The sequence below is a fragment of the Arvicanthis niloticus genome, chromosome 15 (genome assembly GCF_011762505.2).
Source record: "Arvicanthis niloticus isolate mArvNil1 chromosome 15, mArvNil1.pat.X, whole genome shotgun sequence".
NCBI classification, from domain to species: Eukaryota; Metazoa; Chordata; class Mammalia; order Rodentia; family Muridae; genus Arvicanthis; species Arvicanthis niloticus.
The window spans coordinates 31,465,244-31,489,006 of NC_047672.1; the positions used below are offsets into that span (position 1 = coordinate 31,465,244).

Genomic DNA, 23,763 nt, shown 5'->3' on the forward strand with positions numbered 1-23,763 from the left:
AGGGCACACTCCTCAGTGGAAATTGTTCCTTGACCTACCATAGGAATGCACAAAACTAGGTTTTCCCATGAAAACATGAGGAAGAAAGGAATGCTGAGACCTCCAGGAAGCTGCTGAGGCCCTGTGGAGAGAGGCAGAATGGAAGGGCTAAGAAGGAAGGCACATAGTGGCTTCTGCTGAGGTTGAGTCTCTAACATGGAGCTTCACACATGCTAAGTACTTGCCCTAACCCTGGGATAACCTAACCCAACTGGCTGGGACACCATGCCAAGATATTCCTTTAAATATTTTAAGTGTTTCGGGGAAAAGAATATTGTACATAAGACAGATATGTTGATCAGGAAACTTTGAATAAAGCAGATTATTAGCCTGTGGGGTATGTGTGAGCCTAGTCTAAGCAACCGAAGGCCTGAATACAGCAAAGACTGAGCTGCCCAGGCCGGAGGGAATTCTTCCCTGCAGATGGCCCCTGGATTCTAATTGCTATTCTTCTTGGTCTCCAACCTGCCAAGATTCAGAATTTTCCAGCTTCTACAGATGCATTAGACAATTATTTTAAATAGATGGAAGGGAGAGAGGGGAGGGGAAGAAATAGGTGATAGATAGATAGATAGATAGATAGATAGATAGATAGATAGATGATAGATAGATGATAGATAGATAGATAGATGATAGATAGATAGATGATAGATAGATAGATTAGATAGATGATCAATATGATAGATGATAAATAGTATCTTGACTGACAGACAGATAGACAGACAATGGAAGGCGCACTCCTTGCTTTTTCTTGTCTCTCTGGAGAACTCTATTCAAGGACTCCATTATAGAAAGTGGAGTGGAACAAGGCGAGCTTCCCAGTCTCTACAAGTCGTTTTCTCCTTGTCTGTTTGTGTTAAGCCGTTCTAAGCAGTCCTGTGTGCGGGCACAGATGCATTTTATTCTTAGGTCAGGTTATGTTGCTCTTGGCCAATGACTGCTTTGAGACAAATGCATTCCTGGAAACTACATTGTAAATCCAATTGTCATAAAGCAGCCAGGGTTTCCCATGGAAACAATGTCCCACGGCATGACGGCAGGAGGGGTAATACTCTGATTGCACGGCACTTTGTGCTTCAAAGAGGATCGGCACACACACTGTTGAGCTTGTCCTGGACGGTGGGCGATATGTTCTCTTCATTGTACAAAAAGAGAATTAGGGGCTCACAGAAGCACTTTGCTTGGATCACATGGCTCCTAAGGGGCTCTCTCCTTAACCACACGAGCTCTTGGCTTCTATTGAATTGTTTATACAACAGAAAGTGAAGCCACATGCAAAGACTTCAGAACTCCAAACCTCCACAAGGATTTCCAAATGATAACGCTCTGTTCTTAAATCACATAAAACAGGCAAATGAGTGACTGGGCATTCTTGAACTATGAAGTAGTCACATAATGCATAAACAGCCAGCTCTGCCCACCATAGAGAGTCTTACCTGAACAACGATGAGCCTCCGTCCCTCTGAAACACTTTATGAGCAGCCGATCACTCTACAGGACAGAGCACTGCAGTGGACAGGGACCCACACAAGCACCCCAGATCCACGCACTCAGGGATTTAGCCCCCTTTAATGCCATTTGCTGTTCTGAAAACAAAATTAAAATTCATAAACAAGGTTGTTTTGTGTTTCTGGCTTGGGGAAGGAAACAAACAGCACAGATTTTCCTTAAAGAAGGGCTGGGGCTGGGGCTGGGGCTGGGGCTGGGGCTGGGGCTGGGGCTGGGGCTGGGGCTGGGGCTGGGGCTGGGGCTGGGGCTGGGGCTGGGGCTGGGGCTGGGGCTGGGGCTGGGGCTGGGGCTGGGGCTGGGGCTGGGGCTGGGGCTGGGGCTGGGGCTGGGCTGGGGCTGGGCTGGGCTGGGGCTGGGCTGGGGCTGCCCCAATGATTAAGAGCACTCGTTGTTCTTGCATAAGGCCAGGGGTCAGTTACCAACACCCATACAGTGACTTACAAACATCTGAGAATCCAGTTCCAGGAGATTGGATGTCCTCTTCTAGTTTCCTTGATCACAAGGCACACACACACACACACACACACACACACACACACACACACACCATGCTCGTGCACACATGCACCCACAGGCTGAATATCTACCCACACATGCAACAGAAAATGGATGGATGAATGGATGGATGGATAGATAGACAGACAGACAGACAGACAGATAGATAGATAATTTTTTATAAAGAAAAGAAGAGCCAGGCTGCAGGTCCCATGAAGCCGAGTCAGAAAAGATGCAGAGGACGAGGCTGGGAGCCCAGTCAGTTGGAGCCTTCCCATCCAGGCTGAATGCGATTTCCACGCACCCCTCAATAAAAAGAACTTTCAGATTTACAGAAAACACAGACTCCTCTGTCTGTTCTGCTACTATTACCAGGGCATCTTTGTAGACTCTAGGACCTGTCCAGCTTCCTCTTGTTACTCTCCTCTCTCAATGCTGTCACCTCCCCATATTTAAGTAGGGAAGGCCCAGGCTGAAGAGTGGTCCTGTCCCTGTGGGTGGGGGATAAAGAACAGGTATGAGGTCAGTCTAGACCTCTGTGTCTCTCTCCTCTGTCTCTCCATTTACCTCTGTCTGGAGACTTCACAGTCTGGGGAGGAAATGACTATGAGTCAGATGACCGCCTGGGCTTGGCCCTCAATGTCACACATCTGAGCTTGTGTGGCCTTTGATTAGCGTTCACTCCCTGCATGGAGCACCAGCTAACTCCATGAAGCACCAGCTGACTGTACCAGGCCTACTGTTCATCCCATCCCTGCTCCTAGGCGGAGTGGAAGGAGGAGGAAGGGAGGTTGTCCAGACTCAGTGCATTCCAACTCTAGATAGCTAGGCTGTCCACTGCCCATGACCCACTGGCACCCCTCCAGGCATAGGGCTCAGCTTGCAGCCAGTTCTCTACAACATGGAGTGTCCCAGCAGCATCCAGAACTCAGGGAGTAAGTACCTGCAGTCCCTACCACATCATGCTCTGGAGAGGTTTTAGACCCAAAACACCTAAGCAGTAACTCAAGATAGCCATGAAAGAAAAGGATGAAACAGGGGCTGTAACTCAATGGGAAGGATGCTTGCCTAGCATGCACAAAGCCCTAGGTTCAATCCCAGCCTAGTATAAACTAGGCATGGTGGTACAGTAGTGTCTACTTCTTCAAGCAGCCTTGAGGCTTCTCTCCTGAGGTCCACATGAATTTACTATCTACTAACATAGCACCTAGTGGAATGGATCACCCATGTGTCTTCCTTCAGCCCCTGGGCTGTAATGGTTACTCCCAGCAGGTCTGAGATCGTTCCAACCTGGGCCTTTGAAATCCAAACACACATGGATGGGCCAACCCCCGACCAAAGCACAAAGCACATTGACAACTAACAGTCTTTGTAACAATAGTCGTCCCTAAGGCACTCAGGGGTACAGCATGCTTGGGTAGCCGTAACATTGGTAATTTGTGCATGGTCTCAATATGGTTGAAGCTAGCAGATTCAGGGAAGAAGGCTGGATCAGTGTTTCTCTACGTGCACCTTAGTAGGAAGTGAAGCTCAGGCCTCCAGTGTGGACCACTGATTGAGACTTCATTCATGCTAATGTCCTAACTGCCTGCAGCATATAAGAATCACACTCTTGAAAGGCTTTAAAAATAATCGGGGGACTGGAAAGATGGCTCAGTGGTTAATCCATGCTGCTCTTGCAGAAGATAGAGTTTAGTTCCTGGCACCCACATTGGGCAACTCACAACTGTGTACAATTTCAGCTACAGAGGATCTGATGCCCTCTTCTGGCCTCTGAAGTCACACCCACACATGCACACACATGCACACACACACACACGCATACACATATAGAGAGACACACAGGCACATACATACATACACACAAATAAAAGTATGTCCTTTAAAAAGAATCAAAATGGGGTTGAAGAGATGGCTCAGCAGTTGGAAGCACTTGCTACTCTTACAGAGGACCTAGGTTCAGATCTAGCACTCATACATGGCTCACGGCTATTTTTTTTCTATTTGTTTTGAATTGTATTTATTTACTGTATCAGTGTTCTGCTGCACATACACCTGCAGGCCAGAAGAGGGCATCAGATCCCCTTATAGATGGTTGTGAGCCACCATGCAGTTGCTGGGAATTGAACTCAGGACCTCTGGAAGAGCAGAGCCAGTACTCTTAACCGCAGACCCATCTCACCAACCCCTCACAACTCTTTTTAACTCCAGCTCCAAGGGATCCAGTGCCTTCTGCTCTCTATAGACACCAGGCACATCTGTTGTATAAGCATACATGCAGAAAAAACTCATATACATAAGAATGTTTTTAATTTCATTTTTAAAAAAGTTGGAGACTAGCAAGATAGCTTAGTGGGTAAAGGTGCTTGCCGCCAATCCTGATGACCTGAGTTTGGTCCCCAGGACCTACCCACATAGCAGAAGAGAGAACCAACTTCCCTCAAATTACCCTCTGACCTCGACATGCAAGGTGTGCCACAGAAGCATGCATAGTGCATGCACTAAATAAACATTTAAAGGTAAAATAAAAATTAAAAACAATTGTTTGATCCCACTCCAGTCTAAACTGATTGGGTTGGGGTTCAGTCTAGGCTAGGGACCCCCCTAAGCGTTCACTGCACAGGCAAGAGGAACTCACTGCATAAAGTTTTTGAGACCCTCCAACTTCCTCCTTCCCAAAGACCCTTGAGTTTCTTGCTTGCAGAATTTATTTCCCCAGTTTTAATCTTTTTTTTATTACATGTATCTATGTGGGGGAGGGGAGCGGGGTGTGTGGAGGTCAAAGGACAACTGGCAAGAGTTGGCTCTTCACCACGTGAGTAACAGGGTTTGAAGTCAGACCATCGGACTTGGCGCCAAGTGCCTTTACCCACTGAACCATCTTTCAGGGCCCACTTTCCCGGGAACCACCTCAGTTCTGGGAAAAGCAGGCTGTCGTCCAAGTACAGAATGACATCTACGTCTGGTTACAGATCCGCAGCACACATCTGTGCCACTTAGAAACAAAGGGAAAGGACTTTGAGAAGCAGCCTTCCCTACCCGCAGCCAGGAACAGACTCTGAGGGGGCTGGGGGCGGGGCTACAGCGCAGCAGGGTGGTGGCTATCCCTACAGCCCCAGTCCTCATTTCCTGATCAGCTCAGAAAGTATTTCCATATTGGCCCAAAGTTTCTGTTTCCTGTTCCCTCCCACACTATTTTTAGGCCCAGCAGGCATTTCCTGTGTTGGCCTGTCCCACCCGCCTCGGGTCTGTCCTGGCCTCTCCTATCAGGGTGCCTGCAGGGTGGGCCTAACACATGTGACCCTGGTGCCCCTGGAAAAAGTTTTGTACCCAGCAGGTGACCCACAGCTGCCAGCTCCCACTTGGTGCCACCCACGGAACCCAAGACTAGCGGCTTAAGAGTCAGCCCCTTCCTGTAGGCCTGAGACTTTCCTATCTTCATGCATTGGCTGCAGCCATCAAGCTATGCAGGTGCTGCTAGGATTCGCCAAGTATGGGCGGCAGCGCTTCAGACCTGAAGATTGGCTTTTATCCTATGATGTTTACTTCATTCGCGTTGCCATGGTGTACGGAGAGCAGTGGTTCTCAAACTGTGATCACGACCCTTTTAACAACTATCTCCGAAAATATTTACATTACGATTCATAACAGTTATGAAGTAGCAATAAAAATGATTTAATGGTGGGGGATCACCACAACATGAGGAATTATATTAAAAGGTAGCAGCATTAGGAAAGTTGAGAATGACCCACCGAGAAAGAGTTCAGGGACTCCCCAGTCCTAGACCAGTGCTTTTACTCTGAGCTGCTTCCCCATCTAGCTTCTGAGTTTTCAAATTCCTCCATGAGTTAAATTCCTCCCTCCAGTGCCTAGAACTCAACACACACAGGCTCTGTTTATCCACATTCACTGAAGTAGACGGGAGAGGGCCCTAAAGCAGAAACATGGAGCCTGGAGACCCATCCCCAGCCTGTCTGACTGCATGAAAGGATCTACACCACCGTTCTGAGTTCTGTGTTCTTCATCACTGTCCTCCCAAGGAGTCCGTATAGACTGCTGGCTTTCTTGCTTTTTCCCTCCTCAAGAGAGTACAATGCCACAGATATGCTGCATCCATGCCTACTGCATAGATATAAATATAAAAAGATTTTCCACGTCTTCAAGAACTAATTGCAGAGGCTGGAGAGATGACTCAGTGGTTAAAAGCACTGGCTGCTTTTCCAGGGGACTTGGGTTCAATTCCCAGCACACACATGGCAATTCATAACTATCTGTAACTCCAGTCCCAGGGGATATGATGCCCTTTTCTGGCCTTCATGGATACTGCTTACAAGTCGTGCACAGACATGCATGCAGGTAAAACACACACACACACACACACACACACACACACACACACACTGTTTTAAAGAACTATTTGTAGGAGGCAGAGGTAGTAACAGGCAGATCTCTTTGAACTTGAGGTCAGATTGGTCCAGGCTATACAGGGTTACACAGAGAGATTTAAAAAAAAAAAAATCAAGCTGGGTGTGGTATCATAGACAGGTAATGCATGTCTATGCATTTAGAGGCTGAGAAGCAAGGACCAGCTTCAAGGCCATCCTGGCTGCATAGTGAGACCATAAACAACAAATCTCATCCTTGTGTGGGCTGTTACTCTAGCTAAGAAAGAGTGGAGACCATATTTGAAGTCAGACCACAGTGTTCTCTTTGGTTCTTTTTCAAGACTAGCTCTCACCGTGTAGCCAGGCTGTCTCAAGTCTCCCAACTGCTGGATAACAGGCGTGAGCCACTGCAGGAAGCCCAGCCTGTTCTCTTTGCACTGGATTCCGATGGGAAGAAGCCATTTCCCAAAGCAGTGTCTCCAGAACTCTCAGAGGGGGGTTTACCACCAGAGCTCTGCAGCCAGCTCCTGCTGGATTCAGTACCTGGAAAATCAGATGCCCAGACCTACAGAGCGAGTTCTCAGAGAAAGTCTGCCGAGCTATTCTTGCACCAAGTCCTAACCAACTCAAATTGGCTATCAAGTGAACATCTTCTCTATCCCTTCTCTACTTTTCTTTCTCTCTTCATTACATTTGAAATCAATGGCTATGAGTCACTAGTCTCCGTCATCTTGAGCTAATGACTCCAGAACCTGAATGTTGCCATGAACGGCCTTTCTCTTTCCAGGTGTGAGTCTTTCTGGAAATGTTACCTTCTGTCCATCTTCTTGGTTAAATAGTTGAAATAATCCGTGCAAGAACGCCTAGAAGACACAGAGCTCTCAGCTACTGCGTGTCAGGAACACACAGTAGGGCTGCAGGGGCTGGGGAGAGCCACATTATAATAAAGTCTTTTAAAACTCTTGCTATTTGGGGACTAGAAAGTGACTTGGCAGTTAAAAGTGCTGGCTGATCTTGCGGAGGACCCAGGCTTAGTCTCCAGCACCCAAATGATGGTTCAGAGCCTTCTGTAACTCCAGTTAGAGGAAGTCCAACTCCTTCTTCTGGACTCTGTGGCTATTATGTCCATGCAATGCATACACATTCATGCAGGTACAAACTCGTGCACATAAAATAAAAACAAACTTTTTAAAAAGAAGAAACACCTTACTATTTAATAAAAATGTACATCCCACTCAGTGCCAGAGAATGAAGCTGCCCTGGTAAGCCCCACAGACTTGTGCAGACAGCTGCCACCCTGTAACAGCTGGCAACAGACAATGCAGAGGACAGGAACAGCTTAGACTCTCAACTTGGGCTGAGCAACAGAGGTACCCAGCTCCCTGAACATTGCTCTGTGTTCTGCCCTGTGAGGCCACGACCCTGTCACCCCTACATATGTTGCACTGCCTTGGTTGTCCTGTCCCAGCCATAGCTGAGGAAAGCTGGTTTCCAGGGAGCCTTATAGAAACTCCATTCCTGAGCTGCTGACAAGCCTGAAAATCCAAGTTCAGAACTCACATGGTGGAAAAGAAGACCTGATTCCTGAAAGATGTCCTCTGACCTTCACATGTTTTTGAGGAACACCCATGCACATATGCAGAGTCACACAATATTTTAATAATAATAACAACAACACCACCAACAAAGCAGAAGTCCCATTCCTGAATCCAGCCCAGACCTGCTTTACCAACATCACAGAGCATTTGATGTGAGTTTCACAAGAATGAGTCAGGAAAAAACCTTACTGGGGTCTTGAGCCATTATAGGCTAGAAGCATGCCCTACTCCCCCAACATGCCAGAGAGGGACAGGACACTGGCAGCCTGAAGCTTTGTGGGAACATTGATCCTGAAGCAGCTTAGCCACTGGGGGCAGCTTGAGTTTTATCCCCTCCTCCCCAGGGTCTAGCACAGCAGCAAAATTGGTTTGAGCATTCAGAAACTATTTGATGTTTGTAGCTTAACCCAATGCAACAAATGAATGAATGAGTCTCCTGCAGTGGACAGAGTCACTAGCCCATGCATCAATATCTTCTGAGCTGGGGCCAGCTCTCTGCAGGACACCTAAACAGTTACAGCATTAGTGATCAGATAAAAACACACGGTGTGGTTTTTTTTATTAATCTCAAATAATTCCTATGTTTCTTTATTAAATCCTTATTAGGACAAATTAAGCTATTGTATATGTGTGTGAAATACAAATTCCTAACTCCAGACTCCAACCTATCACCCTGTCACAACTCCCAAGTTCTGGCAGAGATGGAAATTGTGTTAGGACTCTGGAGGAGCCATTAGCCAAGGACCACCAGACTCTCAATGGACACCACGCTATTACTGCCATGCACAAGGGGCCCACCAGCTTCCAGGCCCCCTCCTTATCTGTGTCAACCTTTAGCCATCTAGAAAGCACACTGCTTACAAGTTAATTGTCCCCACTTATTCCAGAAAGTTGAGGAAACCTAGAGACAAACCCACCCTCTAGGTACAGAAGCAGAGGAGCAACACACACACACACACACAGAGAGAGAGAGAGAGAGAGAGAGAGAGAGAGAGAGAGAGAGAGAGAGAGAGAGCTGTGATGGGGAAGAGTGACCCAGCAGCCCATTCACTGTACCACTCTGGGCCACCAGATGGCAGGCACAAGCCACCTGACCTGAAGCAGCTATTTAAAAGGTAACTCCAGTCATAGGCCATCCTGAAAGGGAAAGAGCTGCTGAGAAGGAGCCCCCATAATTCATACAACATACCAAACACACATATATTCATATGCCCAACAACACACATAACATAAATAGATGATGCATATACAATATATACATATTTGATATCTTACACAGTACACACAATATAAACACTACAGTAAATACAAACCCCATATGATATACAACACACTCAATAGACAATGGGCACACATACCCAACATCACACACTCTATATGATACATATTCAATGCACATATATACTCAATATCATATACAGTACATACATATAAATGCTACAGTATACAACACACAGTCACATACCAACCTCACACACAATGTAACATGACACATAGATTCATTACAACATGCAACAACAGTCTACAACACAGAGTACAACATATACCACACACAGCACACAACAATGTAGGTAACATTTCACATGCCACATACACTTCACACAGAAAACGACACAACACAGACAACCCAAGATGCAAGTGGCCTGGTCACACCCCACACCCCACACCCCACACCCCACACCCCACACCTCACACCCCACTTTGAGAGCCACTAGCTTCTATCTTTGGCTCTCTCCTGTTGCCAAGGGTACCTATCAGTTCCCAGGGTGACTTCCCTCCCCGTCACCTCCCTCTCTCTCTTCTCAGACACCAGGCAGCCTCCACCACCACCATTTTCTGCTTCATCGGGTACTTTCCTTCTGGCTGCTTTCTGTGCAATTGACCAGGCGATCCCGTGACACACATGATATCATTGCTTTATAGGAGGAACAGAGTCCAGACTGACACCTTTGCCCCTCATGGTGGGAAGACAAGAGGCTAAGTCTTCAGACTCCAGTGAGGCAGACCCCACATACAGAGTCCTGCTCTTACTCACTCTCACTCCCCTCTCCTGACACACCAGCTCCATCCCCAGGCATGCTGCTGAAGTCTTGGTAGGGTAAGAGGGCCAAGTGAGAGGAATCAGGTTCAGTGCCCAGAGGCAGCGGCCCCTCCTGGAGGGCTTGATTAAGAGACACAGGAATAATGGATAATATGGACATCATACTGTGTGCCTGAGGCTAGGCCTCTCCCAGCTCTATCCTGGGGCCCTCCATGGCTAAGCCCTGGGAGGTTGAGCCCATTTCAGGATGTCTGGTAAATCTCAGAGCTGGGAACAGCTATCCCTGACGTGAGCTGGCTTCTCTTTTGGGCTGAGCCTCCAGGCCAGGACCAAGAATAGGGAAAGACAAACAGTATTTTCCAGGCTCCAATGGAACAAAGGGGAAAGGCTGTGTGCTCTAAGCAGGGTGGCTTCACCTGGATGTAACCCTTTATTAGGCAACCCAGGCCCACCCCTTCCAATCTTCCCATCCCCACTGCTATCCTCCTCTCTCCCCAGGGTCCTATCCCCAACTTCCTCACCCCCAAAAAGAAGTGAATAATTGCAGTCATTGCAGAACTGAATGTGGCAACTCGGAACCTCCCAACCCTTAAAAGGTGTTTGATTTTTTGTTTGTTTTTAACTATAAAACCTGTAGTTGCAACTACAGATCATGGGAAGTCGGGAGATGAAAGACAGCCAAGTCCAGTGTTCTCTCAGACACTAAAACATCCTTGCCTTTTAGTGGGATCAGACAGGCTCTCAGTCGATCACGCATACCCTCCATGGATGAACGGAGGAAGGATGGAGGATATGCTGTTTCCACACAGTGGGCTATTACTCAGCCTCACAAAAGCAGGAGATTCTGATCCATGCAGATATGGACAGCTCTTAGGAACATGGTGCTAAATGAAGGGGGGAAAAAAAGCTGCCACACAGGGGGAAGTGCTGTCTGAGCCCAGTTAAGTTAGAAACCCAAAGTGGGCAAACCTGTGGCAACAGAAGTAAGATGGGAACTGGCTGGATACAGAAAACATTAATATGAGGTTATCAACCAAACACCCAGCACGTGTCCCAGCCCCTTCCATTCCTCAGCCACTGTGGCATCCAGGCGGCCTTTGATTTCCTGCCTCCTCAGCCTCAAACCACCCCAAACTCTGGGGGAATTGGAGCTCACTCTTTACATCCTAGCCTGGTCATACACGTTCCTAAACTTCTACTTCTGAGTTTTCTGCCATTTCTTTGTATCTTTCCCTCCCTTGTCAGCCCTTGGATTTTCCTGTAATTCTGATCACAGACTGTCTTCTAGACCTGTCTCTATCCTCCTCAACCTTTGCACAGAAGAAAGGTAAGAATCAACACACAGCCACCACAAAGCAAACGGAGGCTCTAAAGGCCAGGAGCCACTCCCAGGACAGTCAGGGCTGATTCCAAGGTTGGGCTTGGAGAGGGGGAGGCATTCCTGGGCCCGGAGCAGGGAGTCTGGGTTATCTGGAGCTGATTGCACTTAAAAGTGCTTGCTTTACTTCAAAGGAGTCTTCAGGGTACACTCTGGCCATCGGAGCTGTCGGATAGGCAGCAGTAAATCCATGAGAAGGAACAGAGGCAGGCTGCCCTTGCCTGGTCCACACACAGATCAACCTGTCAGGGCAGATTCCAGAGCTATTTACAGCCCTGCCTGAGGGTCTTTCTTCTTCCCAAGTGGCCTGTCTCTGGGCAGAGGGACTGAGGTAGTGAGCAGGTCTCCTCTCCTCTTTTGCAGTTATGTGAGCTGAGTGTCCTGGTGGTCAGACTCTGTCTCCTCACACTGAGGGCCTCTCTTCATGGCCCTCACACCACCAATCCTTAGAGAAATACAAACGCAACCACAAAGAGAAATCCTATCGCTCCCATTAGCGATGGCAAAGAGGTGGTACGATTGGAGATCCTAGCGCATTGTGGGTAGAGTTGCAACATGGCAGCTGCCGCGAAGAAGAGCACGGTAATTCCTTGAGAAAGCGAAGATCGGAAAATAAGCATGGCTTCACACGTTTACTAGCAGACTATGCGGTGAGGTCTGCAAATGGAGTGAACTATAAATTAATGGAATAGAAGCTGAACATGGGGTATATGTCTGCAACCTCAACACTCTGGAGTCTCACTTTGAAGCCAGAGACCGCTCAATGGGTGAGGGAGGAAGCAGGGGGACTTGAGCTTTGCATTGAATAATCAGGGGGATCTCTGCATTGAATAAAAGCCAGATGTGCTGGTACACATCTGTAACACCAAGGCTGAAAGGGAGCACTGGGTGAATCCGAGGACTTGCTGACCAGCCCGTCTAACAAAAACAGTGAGTTCCAGATCCAGTGAGACATCCTGTCTCAAAACCTAAGGTGGAGAGTAAAGGAGAAAGGCCTCCTGCCGTTGATTTGTAGCTCCACATCAGAATACACTCACAAACACACACACGCACACACACACGCACACACACACGCACATATACCATACACAAATAAATAAATAATATGAGATAGAGTATGAGTCTAGCCTGAGCTACAGAGCATGACTCTCAAAATTTTTAATATATTATATACACACATATATGTATAAATGCATATATGCTTTTAGATAGATAGATAGATAGATAGATAGATAGATAGATAGATAGATGATAGATAGATAGATGCCTACTTTTGGTGTCTCATGTAACTGGGCTCAGACAGTGTTTTTGAAACCCTTTGTGACAGTTTTTTTTTTCACTTGGCATATATATGTGTGTGTGTGTGTGTGTGTATAGACATACATATGTGTGTATACACATATATACATACAAACATATATATACATACATATATACATACATGTATATGTATATATATGCTTTTTTAAGCAGAAATTTAAAAAAAATTATGTGAACACCCATGTTTACAGTAGCCTCAGCCCAGTTGTGACAGACACAATGCATTGTGACCCACGCATTTACATACAGATTAGTGAACAAGCAAGGCCTGGAGAGGGCAGGAGCTGTGGGTCAGTGCAGCACCAAAATTCAAAACAAAACAAAATGTAGTATATGCATCTGGTGTGGTTTGAGTATGAATGTAAACCCACAGGCTCGTGTGTTTGAACACTGGTTCCCCACTGGGGGTGCTGTTTGGGGAGTTGTGGGACCTTCAGGAGGTGGGGCCTCATAGGAAGAAATGGGCCACTAGGGGAGGGGCTTGAGGCTTTGTAGCCTTGCCCCTCTTCCTGTCTTCTCTCTTCCACTTCCAGCAAATATGAAGTGATGTAGGCCAGGCATACACTCCCCTCACTGGCCCATCCCCTCGTGATGAACTGCATCACCTCAGACTGTAAGACAAAACAAAGCCTTCCTCCTTTAAGTTTCCTCTGGTCGCATATTTGGTCACAACAAGTAAAGTAACTAATACAGTGTCCAATGGAAAGACAGCAAAGCATACCTCGGTGTGGCCTAACCTGAAGGGCGCCACGCTAGGTAAGATCAGCCAATCACAACCAGACAAGCCTGGCCTCGAGGATAGGCCTGGAATCCCACTTGCTCCAGAGGCTGAGGCAGGATGATTTGCTAAGTTCAAATGAATGAATGGAAGGCTAGCCTGGACAACTTAGTGAGACCCTATTTCAAAATATTAAGAACCATGCCTACTACCTCACTAAAGCAGCGTAACCCCTAACTACACTCTACATGCTTATCCTTACGCCCCAAACAGTGTAGTACCTGCCCTTTATAGAGAAAACTTCTCATTGCAATAGATAGAGGCCATTACAGAGAACCACAACTCATCAAAATGCAGTTATGGAGCCCGGTCCCAACTGATCCATCTATAACCCAACACCTGCACCTACAGATCAGAGAGCATTGTGGGAGAGAAGGAAGACAGTCTGTAAGAGCCAAAAAACCAGGAGTTTACCATGAGATTCTGTCTCCTAGAAACGCCCAGAGCTATACCCATGAAGTCTCACAGGCATGGCTGCCTAAACATGAGCCAACAAGAAAGACAGCAATAGACACAGTAACATGGACAGGGAAAGCTCGTGAGGCCTCAACCCTGGACAGAGAACTACAGACAACTAAGAAACGCTGAGAGCAGAAAAATGGTCTTCCCCAGAGAGGAGCTCAGCCATATGTTACTCAATATCAAATGGTTGGCTCTAAAAACATGTACACACAAGTAACACATAGACAGAGCAGGCTATATATATTTATATATTTATATTGGAATATATACATATACACATACATATACATCATATATGTATATGAAGAGGCAACTAATTTTAAGGAGGGCAAAGAGGGGTACATGGGAGGGCTTGGAGGGATGAAAGAGAAAGGAGAAATGATATAATTATAACCTCAAAATAAAAAGGGCTGGGGACCTAGCTCTCGTGGTAGAGTTTGCTTAGCGTATGTGGGAGCTGGAATGCTCAGATCATAGAGACATGAGGTAGAATGGTCGGTGCCTGGCCCTGGGAGTGGTGGGATTGGGGAGGCCTTGCTTCATGGTAGAGTTTTGGTTCCACAGAATAAGATGGATTCTGGAAGCAGATAGTGGGGATGGTTCAACAGAATTGTATGCACAAAATGGCTAATTTTTATGTCATATGTAACTTATTACTATTTACTTATTTATTTATGATGGGTTTTCTTTCTTTCTTTCTTTTTTTTTGGGGGGGGGGGCGGTCAAGACAAGATTTCTCTATGTAGAGCCCTGGCTACCCTAGAACTTGCTTTGTAGATCAGGCTGGCTTCGAACTCACAGAGATCCACTTGCCTCTGCCTTCTGAGTGCTGGGATTAAAGATCACAGCCAGGCTCACAGTTAAACATTTTTAAGATGAACAAAGTTAAGTATCCAAGATTAAGAAACTCTCCCTAGGAACAGGCCTAAAAATTGAAGTCAGGTTTATTTGGGGGCCAAAACATGAGCAAGTTACCATGCAGCCTTGCCCCAGCCAACAGTTCCTGCAGAGTCAGCAAGCCCCTGTTTGTGCTGCTGGTGACACAGATGTGTTTCCCTGGGTGGTAATCCCAGGCCCATGTTACAGCAGTGGGCAGGCCATACTGAACACCTGTGAGCCAGCTCTGTGTTGGGCACCAGAACATACCAATAAATAAGCTACCAAGTGCCTGCCTTTTAAGACACTGACATGGAAACTTTGAAAACAGATGCCCAAGAAAATGATAGTACTACAATCTGTTGAGGGCATGACTCATTCATGAGAAGAAAACCAAGAGAGCCAGAGAGACCCAGTGGTGACTTTAGCTGGACTTAGCAGGGAGGACTCTCTGGGGATGGGCATCTCTGTTGATTGTACCTGGTGAGAGAGTGCTCTAGAGGACACAGCTCATTCATGGAGTTGGTGCCAGGAATGGCCTCTGTGGAGTGAGAGGAAAAGGTGACTGGAGCAGGCTGGCTGGAGGGAAGATAGAGCGAGATAGAGAGGCAGGATGGTCAGCACAGGGACCCCGGAAGATAGGCTGTAGAGTCTGGGTGGTAGATAGTAACTGGGGGGATTTGAGCGAGGGGTGATGGGTTGAGATCTTTGCCTGAGATTGACTAGGGGTGGATCTTAACCTGTCCGTTATCAAACCTGACACTTCCATGGGAACGTACTTGAGAAGAAAGAGGCCTTGGAGATGACAGCCTGTCCCCAAGGAGCTGAGAGATACTCCCAGCTCATCTTGCTCTGCATCCTTCATCTGTCAGGTGGAGACTGTAGGAAGAAGGAATTCTCCAGACGCCCTGTCTCGGAGAAAGTCAGATCAGAAGGGGAACAGAAACTGGTTTCTGCTGCAATGTGTTGTCTCCTTAAATGGTAGGACTTGTCCAGCCTCCTATGTAGCCCTGACCTGACAGGAGCATCTTATACCAGAGGCAGCTGAGTGCAGAAATGGACTAATCACTGACAACCATTGAGAACCCAGGTGTCAGTTCCCCATTGTACAGTCCAGGGTCCCCTGTGTCTGCTGTGCCTGTAAGCAACAGCTTCATGATAACTACTTCTGCACTCACCAAGGCCCCCAGACTTCTCTGCTCCGTCATCTTGCCCTGATACAGACCCTCATTTATCTCCCTCCCATATCACAACTGGATGGGAGCAGGTAAAGTTCAGCTGATACCAGGAGTCTCTTTCTGTTAGGTGGTATGGATAAACCCAGGGGGCTTAACTTCTACATTCACCATTTGTTCTCCTTCAAGGGCAGTGGCTTCTGTCTGGGGTGTCCCCACTTAGACCCCAAGCCCTTCTGCCATCCACCTCTCTTATCCCTACCATACCATCCATCACTTAAAGAGATGTTAAAATGATGTGGTACTACGGGTTCTATCTCCGAGCTCGGAACACTCATCACTCCCCATACTCTCCTGGGTGGCTGCTTCCCATCAGCTGATGCTGTAGCCCTGAAGTAGTGTTGTTGCCATTGTTGTTGCTGTCGAAATTGTCGTAATCCTCCTATTCTTCCTCTTCCTCTTCCTCCTTGTCCTCTTCCTCCTTGTCCTCTTCCTCTTCCTCCTTGTCCTCTTCCTCTTCCTCCTTGTCCTCTTCCTCTTTCTCCTTGTCCTCCTCCTCCTCCTCTTCCTCTTCCTTCTCCTTCCTGCTCAAGTCAGGGCTTCTCTGTGTAACAGCCCTGGCTATCTGGAACTTGCTTTGTAAGCCAAGCTGACCTTGAAATCACAGAGATCCACTTGCCTCTGATTCCCAAGTGCTGGTATTAAAGGCATGTGCCACCATGTAAGCAAGCCCCCAGAACTTAACCTACTTCCCACTGTCCATGTTGAATATGTCCGCTGCTGTAGGACCCCTCTCAGTTGAGGTGATCCTCAGACTACAGCTTGACTGGATCATAGTAATGTTTTCTTACACAAACTGATTTCCCTTCTAGGCTCATTTTTAAAAGCCGCATCATCGGTGGAGAACGTAGTTCAGTTGGTAGAAGGCTTGGCTAGCACAAATAAAGCCCTAGGCTCTATTCCTAGCACCGCATGAACCAGGTAATCTCAGCACTCAGGAGATGAGGCAGCAGAATCAGTTCGAAGTCATCCTCAGCTATGTAGCAAGTTTGAGGTCAGTGCGGACTATACAAGACCCTGTCTCAAAAAAAACAGCTAGCCAACTGCTGCCTGTCTCTACCACTCCCCCATAGCTCTAATCCTAGACCAAAACATACAATACTGACAGTCCCAATGTCAACACACTTGCTGAATCACCCTCTCTCCTCTAGGGCCCTCCCTCGGGCGTTTCTGTCACTGGGATTGCTAATCATCTCAAATGATCCCTAAATTTCTGAGTCTTTCCCACTGCAGCTCCAGAAGCACCTTTCCGAGACCTACGTCTGATCACATTACCATCGTCCACCCAACCCCTTCCTAGCTCCCCAGAGCCTGCAAGCATGTCCTAATACCACGGAGGCCACCTCTCAAAGGCTGCTTGCCCTGCTTTCTTCTGCCAGCTCCTGATGACTTCCCAGAACCATGTCATACTTTGCAAGGACATATTCCCTTGCCCCATCTACAAACTCCAGTGTGGGCTCTGATGATAAGGTTGATGAGGGGACTATTCACCTGTACCAAGATCCAGTACCAGCCATGCCAAGACATTTGAATTCATAGACCCTGTCCCCTATGTTGCCTACACACCTGGGCTTCCCCTCAAGACTGCTCACCATTGACAGGAGAAGCCTGAGTGACCTGGCTTCTTTCTAGTAACATGAATGGCTCTCTTCTCAGGACAGAGCCCATGATCTTGTCTGCAGCTAGAGAGGGTGGCTGGGGCTGGGGACCCAGCACTGGAATTCCAAGGCTCTTACCAGCTCAATTTGACATCATCCCCTAGTTGTACCAGGAACAGGAGCCCTAAGCATGCCTGAAGTTTGTCTAAACAGCAGAGCCCTGGGTACAAGGAGGCTCCAGCCGCTGCCCCCAGCCAGGAGCTCAAGAGTTCGGGTTTGGCCTTTATCTCCTGTCAGCCCTGCTAGAAACAGGGACTCCTCCACAGGGCCACAGCAGGTGGGATGAGGAGGAGGGATGATGGAGCACTTTCCCTGCAGCTGTCAATTAAGGAGGAGTTTAAAAGGCATTGTGTTATTCCACTTATGAGAGGAATGTTGCCAGGAGCCTTGATTGCTTACCGGCTCTCAGCTTTGCTGTTGCTGAAGCCTGGACCACAGAGGGAAAATCAGCCAGTTCTGGCCATTCCTCCCAACACCTGGGCCGCTCCCGGCAGCCCATCCACCAGGCCTCTCATCTCATCATGCCCTTTTCTCTTCATCTTCCTCACCTCTTAGGATGTGCCTAAACCCACCTGACAGGCAACAGGCAGGCCATGTGAACCATGAGGTTTGAATGGACAAGCACCAAGCCCACATAGCTTTTTGCCCAGAATCCTAGGATTGAGCAGATAGATAAAACACCTAAAACTGGGCTTTTTTTTTTTTTTCCCTCTTCAAGCTTTTACTTTTTTGAAAATCTGTGTGTATATGTAAATGGAAAGGGGAGACTACAAACACAGCTGTATAATTGCACAGTTCACACACACAGAAGCCAGAGCAAGGCCACAGGCATTGGTCCTAGCCTTCCAGCATGTCTCTTGTTGACTGCTCTGTATGCCAGGCTAGCTGACGCTGGATTTCTTTCTGATTCTTATGGGGTGGGCATGTTTGTGACATGGTCTCACTGTATAGACTAGCCTCACATTTGTGGCTATGTTCCTCCTCTACCTCCAAAGTACCAGGATTACAAATGTACACCACCGTAGCCAGCTATTCAACTTGAAGCCTGTGTCTTCAGAGTTCTCATGTACCTTCCACACATCTACCTCCAGATCACCACAAGTTTGTTCCAATGGCAGCTTTCTACCCTGGAATGTATGACCCTTGCCACAGAGAGGCCCATGAGAGACAGGGTAGCGGAGGATGGTTTTGTCCAAGGCTCAGGAGTTGATGGGTCCTAAGCTGTGTGTACCTGACAGTATTGCTTGCCCTCTCTGGGCCTATTGTTGTACTGCTTCTAAAAGGAGAAGATAAGATCACATGCTTCCCAGCTCTGACATGCTGGCCTCTGCATTCTCCGACCCTCCTAGGCAATGGCTAGGCCTGGCTCAGGCCCATTCTATGGTAGCTCAAGTCAGCTCTCCTGTACATACCAAGGTCAAAGTCTTCAATAGTCACTTCTAAATTGTTCCTCAATTCTTTCTACACAGTCCTGCAGGCTTAAGCCCTGAGCATCAATGTTCCTGGTCCACCTGATTTCACCCTCATCCAACGCCACAGAGCTCTTGCAGTCTTTCTCTCCCCTCCTCTCTCCCCCGAGGACTAAATGAGGCACCCCACACACGTGCCCTACCATGGAGTAACATCTCCCTACTCCACTTTGCCCTTTCTTTTCTTCTCTTTCCTTTCCTTTTCTTTTTAAGTAGGTTCTCGGTCAGTTGCTCAAAATGTCCCTGAACTCACCCAGTAACCCAGGCTGGCTTTGAACTTGGATCCTCCTGCTTCAGCCTCGGAAGTAGATGGGATTACAGGCCTGTGCTACCAGGCCCAGCCAGCTCTCCCAGGTCATTGGCCACTCCCTGGGTCATTTGCTCCTAGGTCTCTAGATGCACACAGAAGTAAAGTTGTATATAACCAGAGTCTGTTTGCTGGCCTAAGGTTCACATGGATTTCCCACGATTTCCGTCTGATACCAGCACTGCAGGACCATGGAGCATCGAGCACCCTGAAGTTGAGTTTCCGCACCCCTCAGCCCCCATGGAGGCCTGAGTACCCAGGGATGACAGAAATTCCTTCCTGCAAACAGCCTTGACCATCAGCCAGATGCCTTCTGGGTCTGGTGGGCAAAATGTGGAGGGAGGTGCCTTTTAATTTAGCTGCTTTTCTGTCTCTTTATTCTTCCTGTGACTCATTATCTTGAGAGGTCTTTAATAACTGAACAGGCCTGGAACATTCCTCCTCTGTTTCTCCCACATGGGTTTCTGCTACCCCTACACCACGGAGGAGGGCAGCTACAGCCCCAAGCTGGCGCTGGTCTGGGTGTCTCCCACTGTAGCTGCTGGCTCACGGCCCAGGGCAGGAACTAGAAGAGAGGGTCCTGGAGCCTCAGGGAAATAAGATTTACATCAGAAAAGAAGGTCTGTCTGCCAGCACTTCCTCCCCACCCTGCACACTTGTGCACGTATGCACACACATGTACATACACACTTCTACAACCACAGATTCTCAGCCAGTAATGCCCAAGTTACCACATACCATGAGGGGTCAGGTTCCTGAGATCTCAGAGGATAAGGAATGCCCATGTCTACCACATACTAAACCAGGTATTTTCCCATGAATCATCATAAGATCAAGTATGCCCTCCCCCATAGACAGGATATTACTTACATGGTTTGAAGAAGTAGACCTATTCACCCCAATGGCTGCTGTGGGGTACCCTGGATCTCTAGACCATTTCTTGAACCATCCAGCTGATTTCATGCCACCCTGGGGGAGGGGATGGAAAATGTTGTACTTAGGACCACAGAAGCCTGTGTGGGGACAGAGGTACCCATGCGGAAGTTAGTCTTCCACTGAGGGGCTCAGGCCATGCATGACGCTGATTGGGTTCTGCTATGACATGAAAATAAGCTGACCATGTCTCACCAGACATGGCACTGGGCCAAACACGAGACTCTGAGGTATGACTGAGTTGCCCTCTACAGAAGGGCCCAGGAGTGTGACCCTAGGAGGACAGGCCTGTGCCCAGCACAACCAGAAGCAGGCCAGAGAAACTAGTGGGTGACTTCAGCAAGTGAGGGAGGCTACAGATGAAGACAGAGCCCAGTCCAAAGGTCCCAATCTTGGGACAAAAGCTTGACCTGCATCAGCTTTGGGAAGTGGACTTCTAGCAAGGTCTTGGAGTGCAGCGGCATGTTAGAGGAGTCCGAAGCTACTAAGGTCAGCCCTAGTCAGGTCTAAGGAAGGAAGTCAGTGAGCCAACCTGGTCTCACAGTGAGACTGTGTCTCAGAAAAAGAAAGGAAAGGAAAGAAAAAGAAGGAAGGAAGGAAGGAAGGAAGGAAGGAAGGAAGGAAGGAAGGAAAGAAGGAAGGAGAGATAAGAGAGAGAGGGAGGAAAGGAGGGACGGAGACAGACAGAAACTGAGACACAGACAGAGACAGAGCACATATATACAAGCCCATATCCAGAGTCAAGACTGGTCTGTGTTCAAAAGTTACTCATTAACCATCTGACCATGAAAGATACCTATTCTCCCCATAACTTAAGTTCTGTCATCTGTGATGTAACAACTGCTTTCTTTATTTTTATTTTGAGATGAGGTCTCATGTGCCCCCAGCTGGCCTAGAATTTGCCATGTAACTGAGAATGACCTTGAATTTCCGATCATCCTGTCTCCACCTCTTAAGTTCTAGCTAGGATTACAGGCATGGGTCAGCATGGCCAGTCTATGCGAGGCTAGGGATCAAACCTGGGGCTCACACATGCTAGGCAAGCATGCTAACACACTGAGTTGCATCTCCAGCTCTGGCTTTCATTAATTATGAGATACTTGGTGTTACTAGCTTTGTTTTTCAGCATTTTAATATATCTGACATCATCTTAGAGTCATTAGTTGGAAAGTAATAATGACAGAGTTGTCAGTACTTACTATTACTGTCAAAAATCACAGAAGTGGGTCTGACGAGATGGCCCAGAGATTGAAAGCACTAGCTGTTTTCCAGAGGATTCAAATTTAATTCTCATCACCTACTTGGCTTCTCATAACTGTTTATAACTCCAATTCCAGGGCATCTGAAACCCTCTTCTGGCCTCTGCATGCATCAGACATACATGTGGTGCATGTGCACACATGCAGGCAAAAACATTCATACATATAAGATAAATAAATCTTTAAAACTATAGACTCAACTTTAGGTATTTCCAAGAAAACCCACACTTTTAGAAGGCACTTCACTGCCCACAATGGCATGAGGAATACTACATTAAAAGTGTGACATAAGGCTACATGACGTGGTGGTGCACACCTGCTATCCCAACACGGAGGCCGGGGGATCAGGAGTTCAAGGTTACCCTCAGATACACAGCAAACTCTGAGATACAAGAGACGATATCTCAAGAAGAAGAAAAAAAGCATAACTCTGAGTTTAAAACTACTGAGAAGATTGGGGAGGCAAAGGTGGGGAACTCTAAGAGAACAGAAATGAGGGTGAGTGCAGCTCAGGGCAGAGCATGTGCAACAGGAGGAAGCCCTGGCTCCATCTCCAAAACTGATCCCCAGAAGGTACCATGGTTAATTTAGTTCATGTACAAACTGATATTAAGGAGAATCGGTGAGTACCCCAGGAGTGACACAGTGGTGCTTAATCTTTTTTTATATATAATCATTTTTATTCTAGCTTTTTTAAAGACAGCATCCCACTGTATTGGGCTAACTGACCTGGAACTATCTATGTAGACAAGGCTAACCTTGAACTCACAGGATTCCTCCTTTGTCTCCCAATTGCTGGTATTAAAGGCATGTGCCACCACATGTATTTAATGTGTGTGTGCACATGATGTGTGGGGGAGAGACTTGATGCCAAGGCACTCCCATGAAGGGCAGAGGACAACTTTGTAAGGTCAGCTCTCTTCTCCCTTTCTGTGAGCTCCAGGGACCAAACTGAGCCCGTCATGCTTGGGTGCAACTTCCTTTTCCTGCTGTCTCAGCAGCCCCTCACTCTCTCAGTGTTATAAAGTAAGCTGCATCTTACAGTCGGTGACATCCTAGAATCAATGTGATGTAATTAGGACTGTATGTGCCTCATAAGCTTCTAGGGGAAAACCTAGCATGTTCAAGAGCCCTGGTTTAGTCCTCAGCATGGGTTTCCTGGTGGGTCATGTTGAATGGGATGCCTGTGAGACATCCAGGTGGAAATTTCTGATGAATCAGTAGAAATGAGCTATAAGCTCCCAGGAGTCAGGGAAATGAAGGAAGGGCAGGAAGGAGGCCAGGAGCCGGGTCAGTTCCTGCCAATGAGCCACTGCCTGTGTCACCCCTATTTAGTATCTGAGGTCATTCTGCACTTGTTACTCACCCCCAATGAGCTGCAAGGCAGGGCTACTTCGTGCATCTTTGCCATTTCATATTTGTTGCATGACGTGCTTCCACTTGGGTACCGCCCTCTTCATAGCGGCCACATCTCCGGGCTCTCTTGCTCTTCCCAGTGGCCGGCCATGATGACGGAACAAAACTGAATAAAAAAAACAAATGGATCAAGAGGAAAGACACTGGCTCTGTGCGGGCACCAGATGAGAAAGATAGAGAAACAAAAGGGAGATAAGACAGGGTGGCGAGCAGGCCTAGGGCAGGGAGAAGGAAGAGCTCTGAGTATGGTTGACACCCGATGAGTACTCTTTCCTTTGATTTGTGTCCCCATTCACGAATCCTTCCCTGCCCAGGAAACCCGACCTACTCAGCTTTCCAAGTTCCAGTTTTCATACCCGAGACAATGTCTGAAGCGATGAAGAGTCCTGAACTCCACTAAGCCTCTGGCTGAACGATCCGGAGCCAAACCTTGCTGCCACGGCTTGCTTTCTTTCATCTCCTTCATAACTCCAAGCTTCTAATTCTGTTTCCTTTGGGGGCGGGTGGGTGGGTGGACTCCTCAGCAGCTCAGGAGAACTGACTACATGACTCAAAGCCACATCTTCGATGTTTTGTGAGCACTCTTTTTTTTCCTGCCCTCCTTT

The 23,763-nt window shown here is 47.6% G+C and overlaps 1 long non-coding RNA gene across 2 annotated transcripts in view; it reads right to left on the bottom strand.

Annotated features, from left to right (window-relative positions):
• The window catches only part of LOC117720396 (uncharacterized), a 36,892-nt gene extending 13,252 nt beyond the window's left edge, over positions 1-23,640 (bottom strand). For both annotated transcript variants that reach the window (XR_013104109.1, XR_013104108.1), the window contains exons 1-5: positions 23,515-23,640; positions 23,109-23,264; positions 20,421-20,519; positions 2,416-2,534; positions 1,476-1,625 (exon numbers count right to left, since the gene is read on the bottom strand). This is a non-coding gene — a long non-coding RNA (uncharacterized LOC117720396). The remainder of the gene's footprint in view (positions 1-1,475; positions 1,626-2,415; positions 2,535-20,420; positions 20,520-23,108; positions 23,265-23,514) is intronic.
• Positions 23,641-23,763: the final 123 nt, after the last annotated feature.